Raw genomic sequence first — 24,510 nt, forward strand, 5'->3', positions numbered from 1 at the left:
CCGCCACAGGTCCGGATAGTTGACCGGCTATCCGGACCCCCCACAAAGCTCCTACCTAAAGGTCATGCTTCAACGTTTTTAACCATGCTAAGAAGTCTCCTATGAGTAACTCATTCCCCACCGAGACAAATGCACACCATCCCCCGAATACATACTGACATCATTAATACAGCCATGCGAAATAGAATGCAATGTCCCGGAACGGAACAACCTACACACTTTGTTGTTAAGCTTTCTAACAGACTGATTCAAAGCAGGAATAGAAATAGCCCCCCGCCACACCTTTCGTGGGATCATATGGGACCACGCAATTGTGCACCCCGGAACTCTCCTCGCCAACCAACTTACCGTGGAAAGCATTGCCTCCAGGAGAAGTCGTCTACCGGTGGTGACCAAATCATTGCCCCCTAGATGCACTATGACTATAGACGGCGGTGACCTCGTCCGCCCTAACAAATCCTCAAAATATGCTTGAAACTGGTCAATACAGAGACCGCCTCTTCCGTAGAAGGACACCCTGTACCCGTATTCCCCAGCTACGTGAATCATGTCACCTGCTTTGAATACGTCCGCGGCACGCCTCACGTATGAGTGGCCCACGACCCACACCTCCTTTTTCACAGCCGGTGATGTCTGACCGCTGGCCCGGTGTTGGGTCGACTGCAAAGTCCGCCCCGCCTCGTAGGCTTGCGTAACTGAAAACCAAACAAAAAACAAGAGGCGTGAGTACGTCATTACAGCTTTACAACATGTGTAACCGCACATACCTCTTATAACAATTGGAGGACCAACGCCCCACTCGTTTTACTTGTTCAACATTAAGACCCCTGGCTGTAGCTTCCGTAGCAGCCCCTATCCGAAAGGAATGGGTCCCAAACTCGCCCGGGTTCAAGCCCGCAGCGGCAATTGACATCGCAAGCACCCGCTGAAACTGAAACTTCGTCAGTGGGGTAGCGTCCTCGTGTCTCAACAAGGTCCCCCCCCATAATGCCACCCTTCGTGCTAGGTAATCTTCTAAACACTTTACCGGGCATATGGAAGACCCGGGAATCCTGCGTATGATTATGCAGTCACCCATCCCGTCTTGATCGGTCTTGGACCTGACAAAGGAGACCGTCATTGCCTCTCCTCTGATCTGAACGTGTTCTCGGCACAAACCCCCTGCCACATCCTGTTTGTTCCTTGCCACCAGTTCGCTTACTCGCATCGCCCCGTGAAATGCTAGCGTAAAAGCGGCTCGGAACAACACCGCCTCAAACTGAGATGAACATGTGGCAGGGAGTGTAGCCAACAACTGGGCCAACCTATCCAAACCTATCGGGCGCCTCTCATCTACTCTGCGACCCTCAAGGCGTTGCCACCCACGCAGCGCTTTCTGTACAACGAAAGACGCAGTCGGGTCCTGGATACTATGAGCCCTGGCAACAAAGGAAATAGCAGCACGATGCCTCTGAGCCGTAGCTACAGATTTCCCAACCCTACGTAAGGACATCAGGAAATTCACTACCCATTCCTCGTGGCCCCATAGCCTCTCTCTATCAGTCCCCAAAAAGGCTAAATAGGACCTAAACACCCCTTCGTAAGCTTTCCTCGTCCGTGGTGCTAGACTCTCTCCCACGAGGTGACGAAGTTCGGGGCACCGAGAGACCAGAGAGCTTCGGGGAAGGGTGCCGGCTCTGGGTCCGCTGAGGGAAGGAAACCCGAGAAAGCCTGCATATGAAAATGAGACAGTGCATCAGCCGCTTGATTCAGTACCCCTGGGACATGTTTTGCTCTGAACAGCACATTCAGTTGCATACACAGTAAAACAATTTCTTTGAGCAGTCTTAAAATCAGTTTACATCGTGCTGCCTGACTATTGATGCACTCGACCACAGTCATATTGTCAGACCAAAATATCACCGAGTGATCTTTGAACCCTTCTGGCCAGGTTCTCAGGGCAACAAAAATTGGAAAAAGTTCCAGGAAAGCAATATTACTTGTCAGACCATTGTCATGCCACCATGTCGGCCACCTTTGTGCCGACCATTTTGTACCGAAGATGGCACCAAAACCTATGCTACCTGCAGAATCTGTCCATAGCCCCAGCTCCTCCGAGGATACGGCTGGTTTGTTCCATATGACTCGACCGTTAAAGTCCGCCAGAAATGCTAACCAAATACGCACGTCCTGGCGGACCTCAGCGGATAGTCTCGTGCGATGATGGCCCTCATGTAGGCCGACCATAGCTTGGGCAATTGAACGAGAAAATGGGCGGGCCATCGGTATAACTCTAAGGGCAAAATTCAACTGTCCCACTAACTGCTGTAATTGATGCAGCGTAACTTTAGATCCATTTAGACACACTTGCAGGGCTGCCCTGAACTTCCACACTTTGTCAGGTGGCAAACGAAAACAACCTTCTCTGGAGTCTAACTCGATCCCCAGAAACTCGAGGCAGGTCGTAGGACCCACCGTCTTACCTGGTGCCAATGGCACACCAAACTGTTTCATTAATACACAAAATTCGGCTAAGGCCCGTCCACATTCGGGATCCCCGGCTGCCCCAAGGAACAGAAAATCATCAAGGTAATGCATTACATGTTGGAAACCCGTCTTCCTCGTGAAGACCCATTGTAGAAAACTACTGAATTTCTCGAAATAAGCACAAGATATAGAACACCCCATCGGCATACACTTATCCATGTAATAATAACCCTGAAAGATAAAGCCTAGGAGACGCTGATCGTCCGGGTGTACCGGGAGCAACCGGAACGCTGACTCGATATCTGACTTCGCCATCAGCGCCCCGGGCCCCAGGCGATTTAAAATGGCTACGGCCTCATCGAAGGATGCGTACCGCACCGAACACACTTCTGGGTCTATTGCATCGTTTACAGAAAGACCACGTGGAGCTGACAAATTATGAATCAATCTAAACTCACCTGGGTCCTTCTTAGGAACCACTCCCAAAGGAGAACAGACAAAATTCTGTACCGGGGGTACACTAAACGGGCCGCGACACGACCTCGGATAACTTCTTTCCGGATCTTATCCTGCACTACATTCGTATGCTGCAGGACGGAAAGTTGATTTTTACACGTCCCGACACCCTGAAAGTCCCCTACCGGGATGCGGAAACCATATGAAAAACCGTTTCGCAGCACCCCAGCAGAAGTACGATCTGGGTATTCGCTGAGCCAGGGAATCATCGCCAAGGTATCAATCGGGGTTGGTAAAGGCGCCCCTCGGACTATACTAGACCTGCTTGGCGCCTCCCCTACCCCCATTCTCACCCGTTCTGGCTCTGCACGAAGACTCAGGATGGGACGACCCGCAACCACTACATTCGTGCTTGAACTTACATGATCCCTGGGGCCTAGTACATTTACCTTTGTTGAAATTGAAACAGAAACCCTTTTTTCCTGTATTACTGGCAGGTCTCGAGTAATCGTCGGTACTTGTACCTGATCGAAAGGGCGTCCCCGCATATTGGCGGGAGGACTCGCCAACATTGCTCCCCACCAACGGCATTTTCAACATTCCTGACTCTTTCATTTTATCCCATGTCAAAGAATCATAACAATCCCAGGTTAAACTTTTGTTATGCTCCTTCGCCTTCCTGAAGAGATTATCATAACAGAACCAATGGTTGCCCTGGTGAGACGTCGAGTACCCCATGATTCGTGACTGATAGATCGGTAACTCGGAAAGCAACTCGGGCCTACGTTCCCCTAGGATCGACGTAAAAATCCCCCATGCATTGCCCCAATTGCCAATATTCTCATTCACTTTAAAGGCGGCCATTTTTGCGCGCCAAACACTCGGATGCATTAGATCCTTCTGACCCTTAACATGCTCCACCTCATAATGATCGACAAGCAAGGAGAAAATGTTCACATACTCCCCCGCCCAAATCTTTTCCTTTATTGCCAAAGGAACATGTTGCCCCAATTTTTCTCTACGAGAGGGTGCTGACTCATCCCTCGCGATCGGCAATGGCCGCTTACCTGCACCGGACGCTGCTTCTGCGGTCGCAACCGCCACTTGCGGCTTGTCTATCACTGCAGCCGGCGCGGGCACCTTGGCTGCATCTCGTTTCTCGCGCAACTGTTTCATCAGCGCTTGTGCCTCGGCAGCCGTGGCTCCCTCGCTACTGTCGCCCAACCACGCTGCTAGCTGTGCCGCCAGCTCGGGGGGCATATCCTCAGTGGATGTCGGGGTGACCATGACGGGAATCGGATTCCCCTCCACCGGTACCGGGGTTGGCGCCTCGAGCGGGGTACAGGGAACCGGAACGTCTCCCCCGGCTGGTCCCCTTCTTGGCCTCTTGGCTTTCCCTCCAGGAGCTGCTCCAGCCGATGGACGCCCCGACCCCCCCTCCCCGTCTCGCTCCGCCACCCGCTTCTTCAGTTCGGACATCTCCTTCATGAGGACCCGAACCATCTGTTCAGTCGTCATTCTCTTCGCGCCTTTCTTGGGCATCTTTCCGACCAAGTATCTGGAAGACAAAAACAAAGATCAAAACGCTCAAAATTGGCTCTTCGTTCCGTCTCGAGCTCACGTGCAGCGAGGAGGTGCAGCTTCAGAGCACAGGAACAAGAGGATGTCTTCCGGTCTTGCGTCCCTTTTTATCCGTCTTCAGGGCGGGCGTAAACCCGCCCCTGCCTGCCCCGAGGGCGTGGCCAGCCGCGTCAGTGTCTAGGCCAGCCCACTCCAGGGCGGGAAAGAGCGCGCCCCGGCTACGCCGCTTCGGGCATACCAGCCGAGACGCGCCTCCCGCCCAAAAATGGCTTCCCGGGGGGATCGAGGTACTCTGCCATACGTTCGGGGGGACCGAGTGGTCGCCCCTTTCCATAAATGCTGTAGATATCAGGTGTGATTTTCTAAACTAAACTTTAGATGCTGATTTTGTGGAAGCATTAGATGAGATCAAGGATGATCATATGAATTTGTGTAATCGAGAAATTGAACTAAATCATCCCAAGCATAGTCAGCAGAGCTTAGCGTAAGGAACTATGTAGGAGTTTCTAAGTTCCTTAGCATACATTTTAGTTGTCTATGATGATGGTACCAGTACTCATTACTACAACGCTGACATGCCATGCGATTAATGAGATGAGATTTCAAAATATTATCTTTCTGCTGTACTTTATGCATACATTTGTTTGCAGAAACATTTTGCAGATGTACCCGTGTTTTCAATACATTGTTTTGTGCATAAGAAGTCAAGAAAAATCACTCTCAAACAAAAGATGGAACAAATATGGAATACATTGTTGAAATCTTGGATTTTATGCATATAACATTGATATCTGGTATTCAGAAGCAGGAATCTGCACAGGTCGGTCATCTAATCGTCCTCTTTTTCGTGTGGGAAGGAACTGAGGGAAAGAACGATCTTCCAAGCTTTTTTCGCATACAGTAATGGGACTTTCCTTTGCTTCTTTCATTTGGAATAACTTCTTTAGAATGAAGTGGATGAATACTGTAATATTCGTAGATTTCGTCAGTTATGGAAACATCCAGTTTTTCAATTTGTCCAGATGGGAAGTCAGTATCTTCCACTGTTATTTATTCTTTTCCCACATACACATTTTTGTGATATAATTTATTTTTATAGCAGCTAGAACAGAACGTTGCCTTTTTCACTTTTGTAATATCTGCAAATTTTTGCCATATTTTTTTACTCTTAGTAGGAACGCCATTGACAAGAATAACTAAATGTTCACACTGTACATTTTCTACACCAATTGTCTGTGTTTTAAGTAAATCAAGATTGTATTGAATGTTTTCTGTAGTGCTAGCGCTCTTGGTATCTAGTTGTGAACTGTAATGAGCTGAGAATTGATTGAAGGCACTTCTAAGGACACCTAGTGAAGAGAAATTTACATTGAAAGCTGAATTAAAGTTGTGAACTCTGCTGTGTGTAATGTAGATTGAAGGTACTAATTGATACAAATTTTAATGAATGCTATTTTGTACTTTTTAGCAGAATCTGAGGACAGAGTACAATTGTCTCTACGTTAAGAAAGCAAGGGTAGATCCAACGGTGTACTTAATGTACAAGGAAAGCTGAATTGAAGTTGTGAATCCGGCTGTCTGAAGTGTACATTTAATGGTGGACTGTATCATCTGTAATCACGATTGAAATTAAAGATAGATAATTTATGGAATGCATTGTCAAAATATGTATGTTTTAGGGACATAATAGTTCAAATTGTGACCTGTGTTGTTTGTAGTGTAGACTGTCATTCAGTGTTTTTTTGGACTTGTAAGATGAATTGCGTTATTGTACTAAACCTATAATTGATATAAATCAAGTTCATGAAATTCAAGAATAATACCCTTAGTCAAGTAAGGTAGCAAGTGTGCGCATTTTGTAACTGTGTTTGGGTGGGGTAGTAGCTACATCAAAAAGTTTCAATAAAGGGCCTCCAGTTTGAATTAGAATATACAATTGAAGAATAGTTGATAACCACAGTGAAGAAAGGCATCAAGTAGGTTTGTGTATGTGTGGATGATATGTTGATTGAGTGGAAGATGAATAAGGTGAAAAATAAGAATTGCTGAAGATGTGCAAGCTACCCATTTCCTTGTAAGGGAAGTGGGTGTTTTAGTTTTCCAGTCCATTACACCGACGGGGTTTTGGATTCTGCAGTGGGAGCCTGAGAAATGGGTACCATATATAAGGAGGCAAGCTAGTGCAGAAAGTACACACACTGTGCGGTAGAAAGGACGCAAGAAAGGACGCAAGTGTGCAAATTACCAGATGCTATTCATGGGCAGTAGTTAACAAGAAGGGTCAATGAAGGGCCTTTAGTTTGAATCTCAATTTCAAGAAGAATAATTGATAACTCTAGTGAAGAAAGGCTGCAAATGTGGATACTTCTACAACAAAAAGGTTTAATAAAGGGCCTTGACTTTGAATCAGAATATGAAATTGAATAATAATTCATAATCCCAGTCAAGAAATGCAGCAAGTGTTCTCTTTTAATACAATAAATACATTAGTAGATAGTGCTCAAAGCTTTATTATTTTTCAATATTAAATTTATTCTATTAATATCTCATAATTTAAGAGACATTTCAATGCAACTTCATCAGATATTTCCGTCAGATCAATTTCCTCATCAGTAATTTGTACTAAAATGTCAACATAATTTAAAACTTTCAGAAAATATCCATCAAAGCTTTTGTCTTCAAAATCACAATTCATGTCTGCAGCACTAATTTCTCCTTCTTCACTCTCATTGCCTGTGACAGCTACAATTAGTTCTTCAATTATACTCAAAGTAATATCCAAAATCTCCTGAGTATGAGGCTCAATGAAGGGCCTGTAGTTTGAATTTCAATAAGAAACAGAAGATTTGATAACCATAGACTATACTGGCTCTTTTTTAATATCGTTAGACATTTAAGCTTTTGTTTATACATGAACGGCGGGAAGTGCTCAAATTACCCACTGCCATTCACAAGTAATAGTTACCAAGAAGGCTTAATAAAGGGCCCGCACTTTGAATTTGTATAATAAGAAGGACAATTGACAACCCCAGCCAAGAAAGGAAGCAAGTGGGCAAACTTCCCACTGCTTTCGGCTGGGGTAGTACGTACAACAAAAAGGCTTGATAAAGGGCCTTGACGTTCAATCAGGATATGACTTGAGGAATAATTGATAAACCCAGCCAAGAAAGGCAGCAAAGTTCTGTGGAGTGTGTGATGATGTGTGGTGCAAGCAGCACGGATTGGTAGGAAAATCTTTAAAATCCAGTTTTTTAATCAATATTGGTTGTCCTTTCACAGAAGTAGGTTTAAGGATATTTTCAAAAAGTATGATGTATTTTTTTCCAAATAAGTCATCTCATTCAATATTGTGACATGGTGATGATTTGTAGTGCACTGAGTTAGTAATACCTTTGGCGCTGAGTCTGTGATGATGTGTTGTTTGGGGTGAGGTACAGTAATTGAAGTAATGTATTTTGTTGATTGAATTCTGCATCAATTCTATTTAAAAGGGACAATGTGTTTCACTGTGACATAAAAGTGTTCACTCTCGTTTCAGATTTTTTTTTTATTAACAGTTTTTATATTTTACAGATAATCCAACCAGTATTACAGCACACTTAATCAAACCATTACATAGCAAATGTTCACACTTTCCATCACATATTTGTAATTATACATATGCACTTTCTACTTCGTAAAACCCTCCATTAACCAGAAGCCACATTAAACCGGAAGAGTAGAGCTAAGCCCCCAGAGGAGTATCCCTTAAAAAGGCTACTAAGTAGTGTGTATGGGTACAGCTCTAGCCGCAAAAGCAGCGTCCATCCCTTTTTTCCATTGCTCTATCGGTTGCCAGATTTCCCCCCCCCCAACGCTCTGGCTCTATGACCTTTCCTATCATATATTGCTTTCTCTAGATTATAGGTAGAGAGTAACCTAGCAATCCAAATTTGAAATGTTGGCGGAGCTCTATCCACTCACGCCTTTGCTAAGCAGATTCGAAAAACTGCCTTGCCATAAACAGAAACTCTGTAGGGTGCCCCTCTGCCCCTCCCAGCACCCCCAAGATTATCAATTCAGATGAGATTGCCACCCTCACTCCCAATGATACCTCCATGAATTTCTCAGTTGCAACTATAAGGGAGTATAATTGTGGACATTCCGCAAACTGTTTGTGATTATTTATGGTGCGCCGAGTAAGTAGTATCTTTGACGATGAGCTTGTATGTTCCCTGCCCAGTGTGGATTGAAGGCAGTTGTTAACAGACCTAGATTAATGTTTTTTGTCACTTATTTAAACAAAATGTGAAACACATATAGTAGAATTTTGTCTGCATTAATTTAATGAAGGCTGAATTTCCTAGTGTTCAAAGTTTAAGAAAATGTGAGGATATTGTGCAATGGTCTGTGTTTTAAGTAAATCAAGATTGTATTGAATGTTTTCTGTAGTGCTGGCGCTCTTGGTATCTAGTTGTGAACTCTACTGACCGCAGAATTGATTGAAGGCAGTTCCCAGCACACATAGTGAAGAGAAATTTACATGGAAAAGTGAATTGAAGTTGTTAACCCTGCTGTCTGTAATGTAGATCGAAGGTACTAATCGATAAAAACATTGATGAATGGTATTTTGTACAGTTAACAGAATCTTAGGACAGAGTAAAATTGTATCTGCGTTAAGGAAAACAATGTTGAATGTAATGCTGTTCTTAATGTAGAAGGAAAGCTACATTGAAGGTCTGAATGCAGCTGTCCCAGTGTAGATTGAAGGCAGTTGTTGACACAAAGATGGACGAATGCTATTTTGTACAGTTAACAGAATGTGAGGACACAGTATAATTGTCTCTGCCTTTAGGAAATGAAGGCTGAATGCAATGTTGTCCTTTATGTAGAAGGAAAGCTGATTTGAAGTTGTGAACCCAGCTGTCTGGAGTGTAGTTTGAAGGTAGTTGTTGACAGAAAGATCTGTCAAGGCAAGTGGTACAAGTTTACACTATCTGTGGACGCAGTATAATTGTGTCTGTCTTTAGGAAAGTAAAGCTCAATACAATGGGGTCCTTAATTTAGAAGGAAAGCTGAAGTCAAGTTGTGAACCCAGCTGTCTGCAGTGTAGATTGAAGGCAGTTGTTGACTCAAAGATCGATGAAAGCTATTTTGTCACTGTTTGCATAACCTGAGGACACAGTATAATTGTCTATGCCTAAAGGAAAGCAAGGCTGAATACAATGCTGTCCTTAATGTATATGGAAAGCTGAATTGAAGTTGTGAAACCAGCTGTCTGCAGTGTAGATTGAAGGTAGTTGTTGACAGAAAGATCTGTCAAGGCAAGTTCTGAAAGTTAGCAGTATCTGTGGACGCAGTATATTTGTGTCTGTCTTAAGGAAAGTAAAGCTCAATACAATGGGGTCCTTAATTTAGAAGGAAAGCTGAAGTCAAGTTGTGAACCCAGCTGTCTGCAGTGTAGATTGAAGGCAGTTGTTGACACAAAGATCGATGAAAGCTATTTTGTCACTGTTTGCATAACCTGAGGACACAGTATAATTGTCTCTTCCTTAAGGAAAGCAAGGCTGAATAGAATGATGCCCTTAATGTAGAAGGAAAGCTGAATTGAAGTTGTGAAACCATCTGTCCACAGTGTAGATTGAAGGTAGTTGTTGACAGAAAGATCTGTCAATGCAAGTTGTGCAAGATAACAGTATCTGTGGACGCAGTATAATTGTGTCTGTCTTAAGGAAAGTAAAGCTCAATACAATTGTGTTGTTAATGTAGAAGGAAAGCTGAACTCAAGTTGTGAACCCAGCTGTCTGCAGTGTTGATTGAAGGCAGTTGTTGACACAAAGATCGATGAAAGCTATTTTGTCACTGTTTGCATAACCTGAGGATACAGTCAAATTGTCTCTGCCTTAAGGAAAGCAAGCAAGAATACAATGTTGTTCTCAATGTAGAAGAAAAGCTGAATTGAAGTTGTGAACCCAGCTGTACACAGTGTAGATTGAAGGTAGTTGTTGACAGAAAGATCGGTCAATGCAAGTTGTGAAAGTTAACAGTATCTGTGGATGCAGTATAATTGTGTCTGTCTTAAGGAAAGTAAAGCTCAATACAATAGTGTCTTTAATGTAGAAGGAAGGCTGAATTGAAGTTGTGCACTGAGCTGTCCGTAGTGTAGATTGAAAGCTCTTGTGAGCAGTTATAGATGAATACTATTTGTGACATTCTTTTACAAAATCGGAAGACATGAAATCCATTAGTCTTTACCTTAAATAAAGCTAGGCTGAATTCAACGTTTTCTGTAGTAGTGAAGCTCATGGTATGAAGTTTTAATTTTTACTGACCGCAGAATATATTGAAGGTTGTTGTAAGGACAGATATTGAAGATAATTTTAGTACTAAAGCTGAGTTGAAGTTGTGAACCCTTCTGTACGCAGTGTAGATTGAAGGCAGTTGTTTACACAAAGGTCGATGAATGCCATTTCATCACAGATAATAGAATCTCAGGATACAGTATAATTGTCTCTGCCTTAAGGAAAGGAAGCAATAATACAATGCTGTCCTCAATGTAGAAGGAAAGCTGAAGTGAAGTTGTGAACCCTGATGTCTGCAATGTATATTTAAGGTGCTACTCGACACAAACATTGATGAATGATATTTTGTACAGGTAACAGAATCTGAGGACATAGTACAATTGTCTGTGCCTTAAATAAATTGAGACTAATATGTCATACTCTCTTTTAAGACTTTGCAGCATTCTTAAATGCAGAAAGGCAAGCATTAGGTTTGATACCATGCTTATGTCATCAATAATGAGAAGTTTCATTTTCTTCAAGAGTCTTCACAACAAGCTTATCCACATATCTTGTGGTATTGTAATTTGTTGTTATGCTCCATAGGTAGTATAAGTAAATTATGTAATGTAGCATTGGTAATGTTAACATTTAGTTATATTTTTAATATAAGGACGTTATTACAAATATGCAATAAGGAAATGATGCTGAATATGGAACTATTCTACAAGAAATAAGAATTGGAGAAATGACTGAACATGTCAAAAAAGTTTTACAGAGACGATTAGTTTGAAATGTGTTTCCAAAAGAAAATATTGTTGCTAAGCTTGTAGGTACTTTTAAAATAATTGACAACCCCAATGAAGAAAAGCAGCAAGTGTGAAAATATCCTACTTTGTTCGGCCGGGGTATTAGCTACAATAAAAAGATTCAATAAAGGTCCTTGACTTTGAATCAGAAAATGAAATTGAACAATAATTGATAACCTCTTGCCAAGAAAGGCAGTTAGTGTGCAAATTTTCACTGCCTTCGGCCGGAGTTGTAGGTACAACAAAAAGTGTTAAAGGGCACGAGTTTGTATCAGAATATGAAATTCACGAACAATTGATAACCCCACCCAAGAAAGGCAGCAAGTGTGCAATTTTTTACTGCCTTTGGCTGGGGTACTTGTTACAACAAAAAGGCTCGATAAAGGGCTTGTAGTTTGAATACAAATATGAAATAGAATAGTTGATAACCATAGTCAAGAAAGGCAGCAAGTAGGTGTGCGTATGTGTAGATAATGTGTTGATTGAGTGGAACATGAATAATGTAAAAACTAAGAAAGGCTGTAAGTGTGCAAATTAGCCACTGCTATTCATGGGTAGTAGTTTGCAAGAAGGCTCAGTAAAGGGCCTGCACTTTGAACTAGAATAACAAAGAGAATATTTGATAACCATAGACTATACTGGCTCTTTTTTGATATTGGTAGACTTTTGTTAAGCTTTTTTTCATACATGAACGGCAGGAAGTACACAAATTACCCACTGCCATTCACGAGTAATAGTTACCAAGAAGGCTCAATAAAGGGCCTGCACTTTGAATTTGTATTACAAGAAGGATAATTGATAACCCCAACCCAGAAAGGAAGCAAGAGTTCAAATTTCCTACTGCCTTCGGCCGGGGTAGTTGATAGAATAAAAAGGGATCGCTAAAGGGACTGCAGTTTATAAAAGGAATATGAAATTGAACAATAGTTCATAGCTCCTGTGAAGAAATGCAGCAAGTGCGCAAATTTCCCACTTCCTTCTGGCAGTGCAGTATGTAGATTAAAAAGGCTCGATAAAGGGTCCGCACTTTGAATACAGATATGAAATAGAAGAATAGTTGATAACCATAGCCAAGAAAGGCAGCAAGTAGGTGTGTGTACGTGTAGATGATTTGTTGATTGAGTGGTAATTGAATAATGTAAAAAATATGAAAGGCTGAAAGTGTCCAAATTAAACACTGCCATTCACAAGTAGTAGTTAGCAAGAAGGCTTAATAAAGGGCCTGTACTTTGAATTTCAATAAGAAACAGAAGATTTGATAACCATAGACTATACTGGCTCTTTTTTAATATTGTTAGACTTTTAAGCTTTTGTCTATACATGAATGGCAGGAAGTGCGCAAATTACCCACTGCCATTCACGAGTAATAGTTACCAAGAAGGCTCAATAAAGGGCCTACACTTTGAATTTGTATTACAAGAAGGATAATTGATAACCCCAGGCAAGAAAGGCAGCAAAAGTTCACATTTCCTACTGCCTTCTGCCAGGGTAGTTGGTAGAATAAAAAGGGCTTGATAAAGGGATTGCAGTTTGAATAGGAATATGAAATTGAACAATAGTTCATAACCCCTGCGAAAAAATGCAGCAAGTGTACAAATTTCCCACTGCCTTCTGCCAGTGCAGTATCTATATGAAAAAGGCTTGATAAAGGGCCTTGAATTTAAATCAGAACATGAAATTGAACAATAATTGATAATCCCAGTCAAGAAAGGCAGTAAGTGTCTAAATTTGCCACTGCCTTGGACTGGGGTAGTAGCTACAACAAAAAGGCTGAATAAAGGGCCACGAGTTTGAATCAGAATATGAAATTGAAAAAGAATTGATAACTGCAGCCAAAAAAGGTAGCAAGTTGGTGTGTGTTATGTGTAGATGATGTGTTGATTGAGTGGAAGATAAAAAAGGTGAAACATTAGAAAGGCTGTAGACACGCAAACTATCCACTGCGTTGTCAGGGAAGTGGATCTTTGAATTTCCAAGACATTATATGGATAAGGCATCGAATTTTGCAGTGGGAGCATAAGAAATGGCTACGACATCGAAGGAAGCAATGTAAGTGCATTAAGTTAGCATTGTCAGGGGTATGGCTGAAAAATGACATTAGCGGGCCCTTTTCAGGGACTCTACTTTGAATTAGAATAATACTTGGCAAAGGCTGCAAGAAAGTTAGGCGATATGTGTGTTTTAGCTAGTGGATGCTGAATAAGGTGAAAAGGAAGAAAGGTAGCAGATTTGGAAACAACCCCCTGCTTTGTAAAGGAAATAGGTGTTTGGTTTTCCAATCCATTACAGACTGTGAGATGGATTCCGCAGTGGGATCCTGAGAAACAGGTATCTCATCTAAGGAGTTATGCAAGTGCACAAAGTACACACACTGTGCGGTAGAAAGGACGCAAGAAAGGATGCAAGTGTGCAAATTACCCACTGCCATTGTCGAGTAATAGTTACCAAGAAGGCTGAATAAAGGGCCTGCACTTTGAATTTGTATTAGAAGAAGGATAATTGATAACCGCAGCCAAGAAAGGCAGGAAGTAGGTGTGTATATGTGTGTCGCGTTCTAATCTAGGACCCCGATCAATACAGTGACCGTATGCCCCTATATGGCTATAATCCCTTTGTACCCCTATATTGGCATAACCGATCAAATGCAATATTCAGAAACTCGTCTCTGGCCTCACACGATCAGAGCCACATTTCAGAATCTCTTCCTCTGCAGCTTCCTCTGCAGCTCATTAGAGCAAATGACACAGCAGAAGCCACTATCTAGGATTCCTAGATTACACTCCGAGTTCTTCAACAAGATAAATACTCAGCAACCTGGGAAAACCCCGCTTGCTATGTTTTGATTAGTAATAGAACTCTAATGAGCACTGAGAGACGATCACTTCCTAGTGACATCTTTATTGACGTCTTATGTCCAAAAACTTACGTCAAACCAGGCACCTTTCAGGTATAAATATTACCAACGTTGCCTTAAGCAAACGCTGCCACGCTGATACTGATGCTATCGCTGCCTCAACGACATCGGCAAACGATGGTCTGGTGAACATAGGAGCAGAACAGCTGTCCCCCTGCAAAGCCCAGCAGATACAAGCTGCCCACGGACGCTGCCCCTCCTCCTCTTCCTCGACACGCTGAGAGAGACGCTGTCTTTTCTCCTGCCGAGAAAATCCAGCTCTGGCGTTTCCAGCCTACTCTTGCGAGTGACTGGGATATCGAGTCCTGGAAGGAGATACAAGACCTCCAACATTCTATTCCAGAGGTATGGTGTTGACTAAACCCTTAGAGAGAATTCTTGAAGCAAACCTTGGCAAAACCAACTTAACTAAAACTGCTACTTACTTACTCCCTCCCAAGTATTAGGCTTAGGTCAGGTACACTGGGGTAGGCGTAGTTAGAAGCACCAGTTGAGTACGTTAGCTAATGTATATATGTTTTATTCATTTTAAACCATTGTATGGCTAAGAAACCATATCAATGCTTTTACAGTATTATTTCGCAATCCTCATTTTACTGTAAGCACTTTTTATAATAACTAGTCTTGCAATTGCGGCAATTCATTTTTCTTGCACGAGTAGAAAGACTGTTCAATAAATAATACCTTTTTATTGAAAACGCCCGTCTCTCTATTCTCTGCATATTGGTGAAAGTAATCTGCACAAAACTGACTGAGTAAAATAACTGTCTATTGTTTCACACGACTCTAGAGATTGACTCTTATTCTAAGGAGCAAAGTTGTCATGTTTATGCGGTTGTTGGAAAACTGAATCCCTTCTTGTCTGTACCAGGGAAGCTGATCACTTCCTATTCAGTCAAGAAAGTTTCCAGTGACCTCTGAGCTAGTTGGTAACAAACCCAATTAAGTTTAGCATAGTCAGTGGAGACCTGGAAGATCTGCACTTCTACGTCCATACTACTGTTTATGTTATTCCAATGCGCAGGGCCTATTGGGAAAATAGGAACTACACTACATGGCGCCCAAACAATTGGTAAGGTGATAAACTAACGCAAGACGTTAGAGTAACTCAGTCGTGCATTTTTCACACAGACCCCTTTCTCCCGTAAATACTCCAATAGACGTCTGGAGTGGGTGAAAGGTTAAAATCCGACCGACCTTAGTAGGAAGAGATTCCTATGTAAAGCTCTGGTTTATTCAACGTTGAAGGATACAGTGTTCCAAAATATTGTGCACCTAATCTTTGTCTCCTTGGAGACCTGCCTTGCAAAACCTGCATTTATAAAATCCCAGGAGAAAACGGAACCGCTGCACCAGCAGTAAATGCGACTCAGCAGGGTCCCGACGGTACTAATGAACCGGGTGCAATAATCATCCCGGCACATTTAAGAAAATCTATAACGTCAAAACTTATAGAAAATGGACTGACCACACAAGGTGGTACAGTCGTCTTCGTGATAGAGGCACACGAATATCGGCAGACAGAGGTATTCTATTCATGGATAAAATTTCCAGCCGCAACACACGAGTTCCACTACTATATATTAGGGGATCCACCGGAAGAGTACGCTCCTTTCGATGAGATTGAAATTCCATTAAAATTCAAAGAGCACCTGCTCTGGTTTAAAGGCGCCCTAAAACACAATGATCATATTACCAGGCTTGGTCCACTAGGTAGACCAGGAGTAACGTGGCCGGTTCTAGCCAGCTACACAACACATCCGGACATTGATAAAATGTCAAGTGAAGAACTCTTAGTTAAAATAAGAGAATTAACAAAGGCATATAGAGAGTTAGTAAAATTATTTATTAAAAATAATTCAAACACTCCTAAAAAGAGCTGGGATGGAAATAAACAATCCACTCCCAAGGAAAACGTTTTCCAGTCCAGAGGAAGGTCTCCTCGACGGAGGGAAAGAACTCCGACTCGAGAATACCAGTCTCCCCAGAGGGAGCCCTCTTAGAAAAGATATAACCTTAGAAATAGGGATAATTTGAAGAAGCCTGATAGATATCAAAGTATTGATACACGTCCCTCTCGATCTTTTTCGCAGAAATTGGAAAGAAGAGGACGGTCAGACCCAGGAGAGCACACCAAGTCCAAAGACAAGGAACCTGCTCAAAGTAAAAAATCTCAATTTCCGAAAAAGAAGGTAGCCAGTATTAGAGTAATCGAACATGCCGAGAATACTGAGGACACAGTTGAAAATGGGCAGTGGGCACAGACAATGCTAGACAGTGCAGCAGAAATCACCATAGCTCGCAAGATCCTGATGAGTCATCTGGAGACAGTGGACACGAAAGAATACATTCAGGTTGAAACTGCTGACACCAGAGTTAGCGAGCCTCATAAGATATACAAAATAACATTGCGTATAGAGGGTGATAAGACTTGGAAAATAAGGGGTCTATTTTGGGATAAACTCTCAAAAGGCTATGACATTCTGTTAGCTGAAAAAGATTGGCCCCCAGAGTTTGTCAGGGAGTGCCCTCGTGGCGAAGAAATGATTATGCCTGCCTTCTCGAATCACATTCCGATTCACAAAAAATATAAATTTGCAAGGAAATGGGCAGTAGCCCAGGCACCAGCATTATATAAAAAATCATGTAGGATGGGATGAGGACTCTCCTCCTCACAAACTCCAGTTAAAAAGTCAACCAACTGCACAAAGGCAGTATCCCATTAAGCAAGAAGCTAAAAAACAAGTCAGGGAGATTTTAGATCAACTTGAATACCAGGGGGTGATTGAAACATGCACCTCTCAAATGAACAATACTTTGTTTCCTGTCTCCAAGCCAGACCATTCATATCGTCTAGTTTTGGATTACAGACACCTTAACGCATGTTGCAAAACATTTGCAGTACAAAATTTGCATAGTGCTGCACTAATGAATAACATAGTTAGGAAAAAATATAAAACGACATTAGACATATCTAATGGTTTCTTTTGTCAAAAAATTGCACCAGAAAGCAGATACTTGACCGCTTTCTCTGTAATGGGGTCACAGAAAAATTTCTGTAGGCTCCCACAGGGATTCAAGAACAACCCAGGACTATTCTCAGCCAGAGTAACAGAGTTACTACAAATATATGATGATGAGGCATTATCTTATGTAGATGATATCTATCTCACAGACGACGACTTGGATACTCACTTGAAAAGAGTGAACACCATTATACTTGGGTTCGCAGCAGAGGGTTACAAATTCAACTTTAAAAAGTCTCGAATTGCCCATCTGACAGTATCATTTTTAGGATACAAATTATCAAGTGAAGGAAAAAGCCTAGCGGACAACTTCTTAGAGAAGTGCGCTGTACTCGAAGCTCCAAAAACGCTGAAGAATTTACAATCGATTCTAGGCTTTCTGAATTTTGGTAGAACTTACATTCTAAATTATGCGGAGAGGGTTAAACCTCTCTACAAACTAATTAAACCTGATTTTAAACCAATCACTTGGACTCAAAAACACACAGAAATTTTGAGATCACTGCAAACAGACATGTTAGCAAAAACAAAATTAGATACACGTGACAACACACGAAATCTTGTAATCCGAGTCATCCCAGGAAGATGCGGATTCACGTACCTAACCTCTAATGAGGGAGAAAAGGTACCAATTTCAATTAAATCACACTTGTACACACAAGCGGAAAAAACATTCAGTCCAACAGAAAATACTGTGAAAGCAGTAGAAACTGCATTAGCGAATGAACGAGAACTAGCACATGGTAGAAGGATCAATATCCTCACAGCGGAATCCGCCTTCGAGGCGCTATTCAGCCCAGTAAACCTGCCTACAGTGTCGCTGGATCCGAAATGGATACAGTGTGTAGATTCTCTTGGAGCGGAAGATGTGAAATACTATTTCGCCCCGCAATTCGAAAAACTGAATGATTTAGAATATGAAGAAGAATATCCTCTGCCAATCGAACTTCTGCCTCTCCCACAGTACACCTGTATAATCTATACAGATAGATTTGTACAGCATTTCAACGTAGAGAACAAATCCTACGATGCAGCATACACCATTGTTAAAGGTCGTTGGCTGTGCGGTAAATTCAGACCGAAAATAACAAAAACTGAATCAGTGAGGTACTGTTCGGCTCAGAGAGCTGAAATCAGATCTTTAAAGGTGGCGCTTGAAAATGCAGAACGTGAATTCCCGACACTAATTGTGTGCGATTCTCATTTTTGCGTCACCTCTTACAATAATAAGTTGCAGAGCTGGATTGAAAATGAGTACAAAGATGACACAGGTGCCACAATAAAGCATAAGATGCTTTGGAAACAGGTAGCTCTTTTACAGAAAGAACTACAAAAGACTCACGTGATACACACTCTGAGTCCTCAACGTGATGGCGTTCACGTTGCAGGGAATTCATTGGCTAATACAGCCACATCGGAAGCAACTAAACTGGCTTCCGTAGCCACAAAAAAGCGTTCAGAAAAATACATAGACCGGGAAACTATGCTGGCAGTAAAAACGTCCGTAAAAGGCGACTGTGCAGCAGTACAGTGAACTATCCACTCAATTATGCATACGTAATTGATGCAAACTCCGTTCCTTTTGCTCGAATCCCTGGAGTGGGGGATAGGGTAATTCCAAACATGAACTGGAGAAAGTTATTAATCGCAGACGCACACATGGGTGAAGGTCCAAGGCACATACAGATGAAGGGATCTCTGAAAGAATTACAATCAGTGTACTGGTGGCCAGGAATGAGCCTACACCACTACAAATATGTAAAGAACTGCCCGGACTGCGACAGGGATCGCAGCTATGAGTCAAACACATTAATGCCATGGTAGGCATAATGTTGTCTACATGCCATCCAGCGTCCTATTAATCATCAAGGCTAAACACACTTAAAAAATGTGGCCCCAGCGCTCGGCTGATGCCAGAACGGTTATAAAAGATCTGCAAGTCTTTATCGGCACATACGCAATTGCCATGTTCCATTCTGACCAGGGTCCTGCTTTTAGCTCTCGAGCTTATAAGGAGGCCATGGCCAGCATGGGTGTTGTATTGCGGTATTCTTGTCCGTCACACCCCAAAGGGAACAGTGTAGTAGAAAGAAAAAACCGGGACATAAAGCAATCTATAACAGCGAAGGTATTAGGTTTGGGTGCTGGGTGGGTCAAACATTTAATAAGTGTCCAGTTAAGCCTAAACAACTTGCCAAGAAATTCTCTAAAAGGTTTCAGCCCATACGAACTATTGTTCGTAACTAGAATGCGAATTCAGGACTTAGATAGTCAGGTATCAGTGGTAGAAGATAAGAAATCAGACTTTGACATTAAAGATCGTTTGGCTGTTTTACAGGACTTGAACGAAACAAGAAAATCCTTAAGCAACATAAAGTTAAAGCAACAGCCAGCTACCACTGACGAGGCACCACCGGCCCCCGCAAGGCCTGTCTGGATTCCAAAGATTGGGGATCTAGTCAGAGAAAAAGTAGCGGTGAAGAAGGAATTTGGGCCTTCTTATAGAAAAGCAGTACCTGTCTTAGCTGTCAACGGAACAAGATCAGTAGTACTACCGCCCCTTGCTAGTAAAAAGGAGAACAGAGTTGTATCAATCGACCTGGTAAAACCACAAGCATGTGGCCTATAATCAACAGTAGGCCCAGTGGACTCCCGAGAAACAACAGAATACCCAAACTTGCAACAATCCAAGAGGTTCAAACTGAAAGACTAATCACATTCGATCAGCCTGCAGTGCACAGAGAGGGACTATGCAATAATGCCATGGAACTCGTGCCTCTTGAGACACATATTGAAACAGTTCGTCAAGAAACACCAGTCTACAATGATGTGGCATCAGAATGTGCTACCGAAAGACAAATTGAAAGAACAATCCCAACAATTGACAGAACTGCCTCTGGCTACTTCATCAACTTCAATAACTGTTCTGAGGATCAAAGCAACCCCGAAGTGATGCCCGAAAAAAAAGACTTTTAAAGAAAAAGCAAGAGAACTCTTTCATCAACTCAAGGTAATTTACCTTATTTCTCCATGGTTAGAGTTCTGGTTTGGAATAGGTGTATTTTTCCTCCTGCTTTGGCTCATCATGGTACTTTGTTTGGGAAAATTCATTGAGGGAAAATATAGTTCAATGGACACAGCAAGTCAGAACATCAACTTAGTCCTCAAACCACACAGATCATCCCACGTGAAGAAAAGAGAACTGTCAACAGTAAATGTCACAGCCATTCCAATACCCGGCGGGGTAGTATGGGAGAAAACTGACTATAAAATATATGGTCCGGTCGAAATCCTGAAGTATCCTCATCAATTCAAGGTTTCCTTAAGTGACTTTGTAAAACCTAGTACATTCTCTGATGATTGGGACTTTGAAAGTATTAATAATATGATGTCTGATTTAGTAATGTCAGCTAGATTCACAGACCATGATTAATTACAAGGTTCGTCTAGTTATGAACAGATTTTCTGCTACACACACTATGGTGATAATTACTTGCATAAATCTGCACAGCCTAGATATGTTTTTAAGTATAACCAATGGGAACATTGTGCTACACCACCTAAAATCAGTTCTAAAACATTCTATGAGAAATTTCAGTACTTCTCAGGGTTTAACACCAGTGATGCAGAAATGTTTTATTATAAACTGTTAGATAAAACAGGATTGAAAGCAATGCTGACAAATACTAAATTGATATATTCAGAAGCATTTTATGAAAAAATGATGACATTTGGTTTTGATTATTGGAAAAATAACATTGAAACAAAAACAATCTGGGGTACAAAAGATTTGCAGGTACGAGGCATAGAAGCACTATTTCGAGCCTGCATGGTCCCAGAGCAAATGTTTTTAAATGAAACTATTCAACAAACAACTTGTCTTGGCCTAGTTAAGATCAAAGACCTTAACAAACCGTCTATTCCAAAGCCAATACCTGATAATGCAACAACAGATATTGAAATAGATGTATCTAAAATTTTACATTTAAACAGAACACATCCTGATTGGAAAAAGTGGTTAATCTGGCCTACTGACACAAACAACTGTCAAGATAGATTCCTGAACAAAACACAGGGGTTAACAATGTCCAGACAAGACCCTAGATACTCCCAGAGACAACATCCAGGGATAGTAACAACATACAGTGTAGGGAAGCTGTGCATTGAATGGCTAGAATCATCCACACTGGCTGAAATTAAGCAACACTTATCTTTACTTTAAGATGGTGCTGATTTGCGCGATTTTATTATGGGACCACGCAAACAGCGTCAAAAACGCTTCATAGCGGCCAGCATCTATGCTGCATACAACGAGGCTTGGAAAGTCACACAAATTGAAACAGCTGAAAAAATACGAGAAATTGATTGTATTAATTTGGAAAAATCACTTTCTGTAGTGAACAATGGGTTAATGACTCTGTCCTCCAGAATATATTCGTTGGACAATATTGTATCATCTGCCATAGATATAATAGACAAAGACTTGCTAATGTTACAGCATGGCCAGTCACATTTGCGTTCTATTGTACAGTTAGGCTGGACGCTGCAAAATCTTCGTTCAGGCTATGTGCCTTGGCGTTTAATCAACACAACGTCATTGTTTTCCATCTTTAACCTTACTGATAAACAAATCAGCTTGGCACAGAAAGGAGCAGACTATACAATCCTGAGCATCGAAAAACTTGAGAGATTACCTTTGACAATGTCAGAAAGTCCTGTCATTGAATGGATAATACACGGGATTATCACAATTCCGATAACAACTTTCCGATTTAAAAATTGCCTTGAATACATACCTACTGGCCAGTATGAACGATTGGGTAAAGGATACATTAAGTCAGCATGGAAATTACCATACACACACACATGCTATAGTGACAGCAACAAAAATGTATTTCTTAGTGGTGAAAACTGTAACCATTCACTAAGCGGTATACTTTTGTGCCAGGGTATTAATTTACACGGAGCCTGTGAAGGAAATTCTAACAACCTTTCATGCCACCAACATGTCACACCTGCAATGCAGATAGAGCCTTTCTTTATGCAACTCGCAAATGGGAATTACATTCTAATAACGGATCACAGCTGTTGTGGCCTTTTGCCAGGAAAAGCCTATCTCGTAAGCGTAATATCCATGGTCAAATGCTGTATGCAAGCATTGTTTCCAAACGGCCCTGGAGACACTGAGACTCCCTTATGGCCTCGTTTGAATTTCTCTTCTATACGAATTGATACTTTAAGCAGAATGAAGTCTGTTCTTTTGCAGACAACAGTGCCCATCACGTCATCAAAAGAGACGTATGATCTCCTAGTTGCAAGGACGGCTACAGAGATTCATGACCTTTTATCAACAAATTTCCCCGTGCATTTCACAGAAATGCTTAGCCAACTCCTTAACATGTCTACTGCCACAGGCATCCCAGGCATATTTAAGACGATTTTTACGGGACTGCAAACACCATTCAAAGCAATTCTAGGAATCATTCCTAATTTTGTCCATTCAGTCTTTGGCGGCATACCCCTATTTTTGGGACTTGTAGCAGGCATTTTATTTTTGACCCTCCTGCTCCGATATGGCAAGCCAAAGCTCAGACATGACTCCTACAAGGATGGAAGAAACGATCCTAGCAATACGCTACCGGGACCGCATAACTAGAGTCCTTGGATTGGCCAGGCTGAGAGATCTGAACATGACCTGGTTTCTTTCATTCAGACCGATATGGCAGACCTGCATCTTACCTGTGCTTCGATGTATGCTATGCGGAGATGAGTGCAAGTTGGACATCTGTCTTTCACTTCCATCAGCAGTACCAATGGATATCAATACTTTGCTAAGTCCGATAACGGCTCACGCATTGTGTTGTCCCCAGCGGCTACCAATCCTGATGACGGCATTCGTTGAGACTCCTGTGCTACAACTAGGTGGTGACAGTGGAGCGAGAAATAAAAGCGACATCTCCCAGGTACGACCCTCTGTGAGCATTGCTGATCCAGACTTTGATGATAGCAATCACTCTCACACCTGCCAAGTTACAGCACTATCGAACTTGGTCGAACTGTCACCTGATTTTGTAGACCAATTCTTTGAGAGCCTGTCTGATATGATGTTCTCTCCTGAACAGAAACAATAATTTAGAGAAGCATTCCGACACACAGCGTTCCCATGAACTCTAAATTCGGCCTTCAGTTTTGATCATCAAAAACTGCTGAAAAACGTTGGAACTCTATTCCCCCGTTCACCAAGAATTTCTTTTTTGAAATTGAACACTTTTTAAAAATATTTACCTTTTCTGGCACGAAATTCTTTGCTTAAAGTAGACCTATTCATAAAGAACAGAAGCTTCTATTTTTTAGGTAATTCTAGAGACATAATAACTTTACACCAGCCTCTAGCTCATTTTATAACAAATGCATTTATATGTGATGAAATTATCTCGCCTTTCTTTTCTGTATTAAGAGATATTTCATGTGTAATTTTTTCGCAAAATCGTTCATTGATTACATATGCTATGATTTTGAATGATTTCTATGCTTAAAGACGTACAGTACCAAAATTACCACGTATTACGAATACGCCATTTCAAATGCATATATGTATTTTGGGGTGGGTAATGTTACACATGCATCTTTTGCTATAGTTTTAGTAAATTGATGGACATAAATTCGTGGAGTGGGTGTCGCGTTCTAATCTAGGACCCCGATCAATACTGTGACCTTATGCCCCTATACGGCTATAATCCCTTTGTACCCCTATATTGGCATAACCGATCAAATGCAATATTCAGAAACTCGTCTCTGGCCTCACACGATCAGAGCCACATTTCAGAATCTCTTCCTCTGCAGCTTCCTCTGCAGCTCATTAGAGCAAATGACACAGCAGAAGCCACTATCTAAGATTCCTTGATTACACTCCGAGTTCTTCAACAAGATAAAAACTCAGCAACCTGGGAAAACCCAGCTTGCTATGTTTTGATTAGTAATAGAACTCTAATGAGCAC

This window comes from Lissotriton vulgaris, chromosome 4_1 (genome assembly GCF_964263255.1).
Source record: "Lissotriton vulgaris chromosome 4_1, aLisVul1.2, whole genome shotgun sequence".
Taxonomy (NCBI): domain Eukaryota; kingdom Metazoa; phylum Chordata; class Amphibia; order Caudata; family Salamandridae; genus Lissotriton; species Lissotriton vulgaris.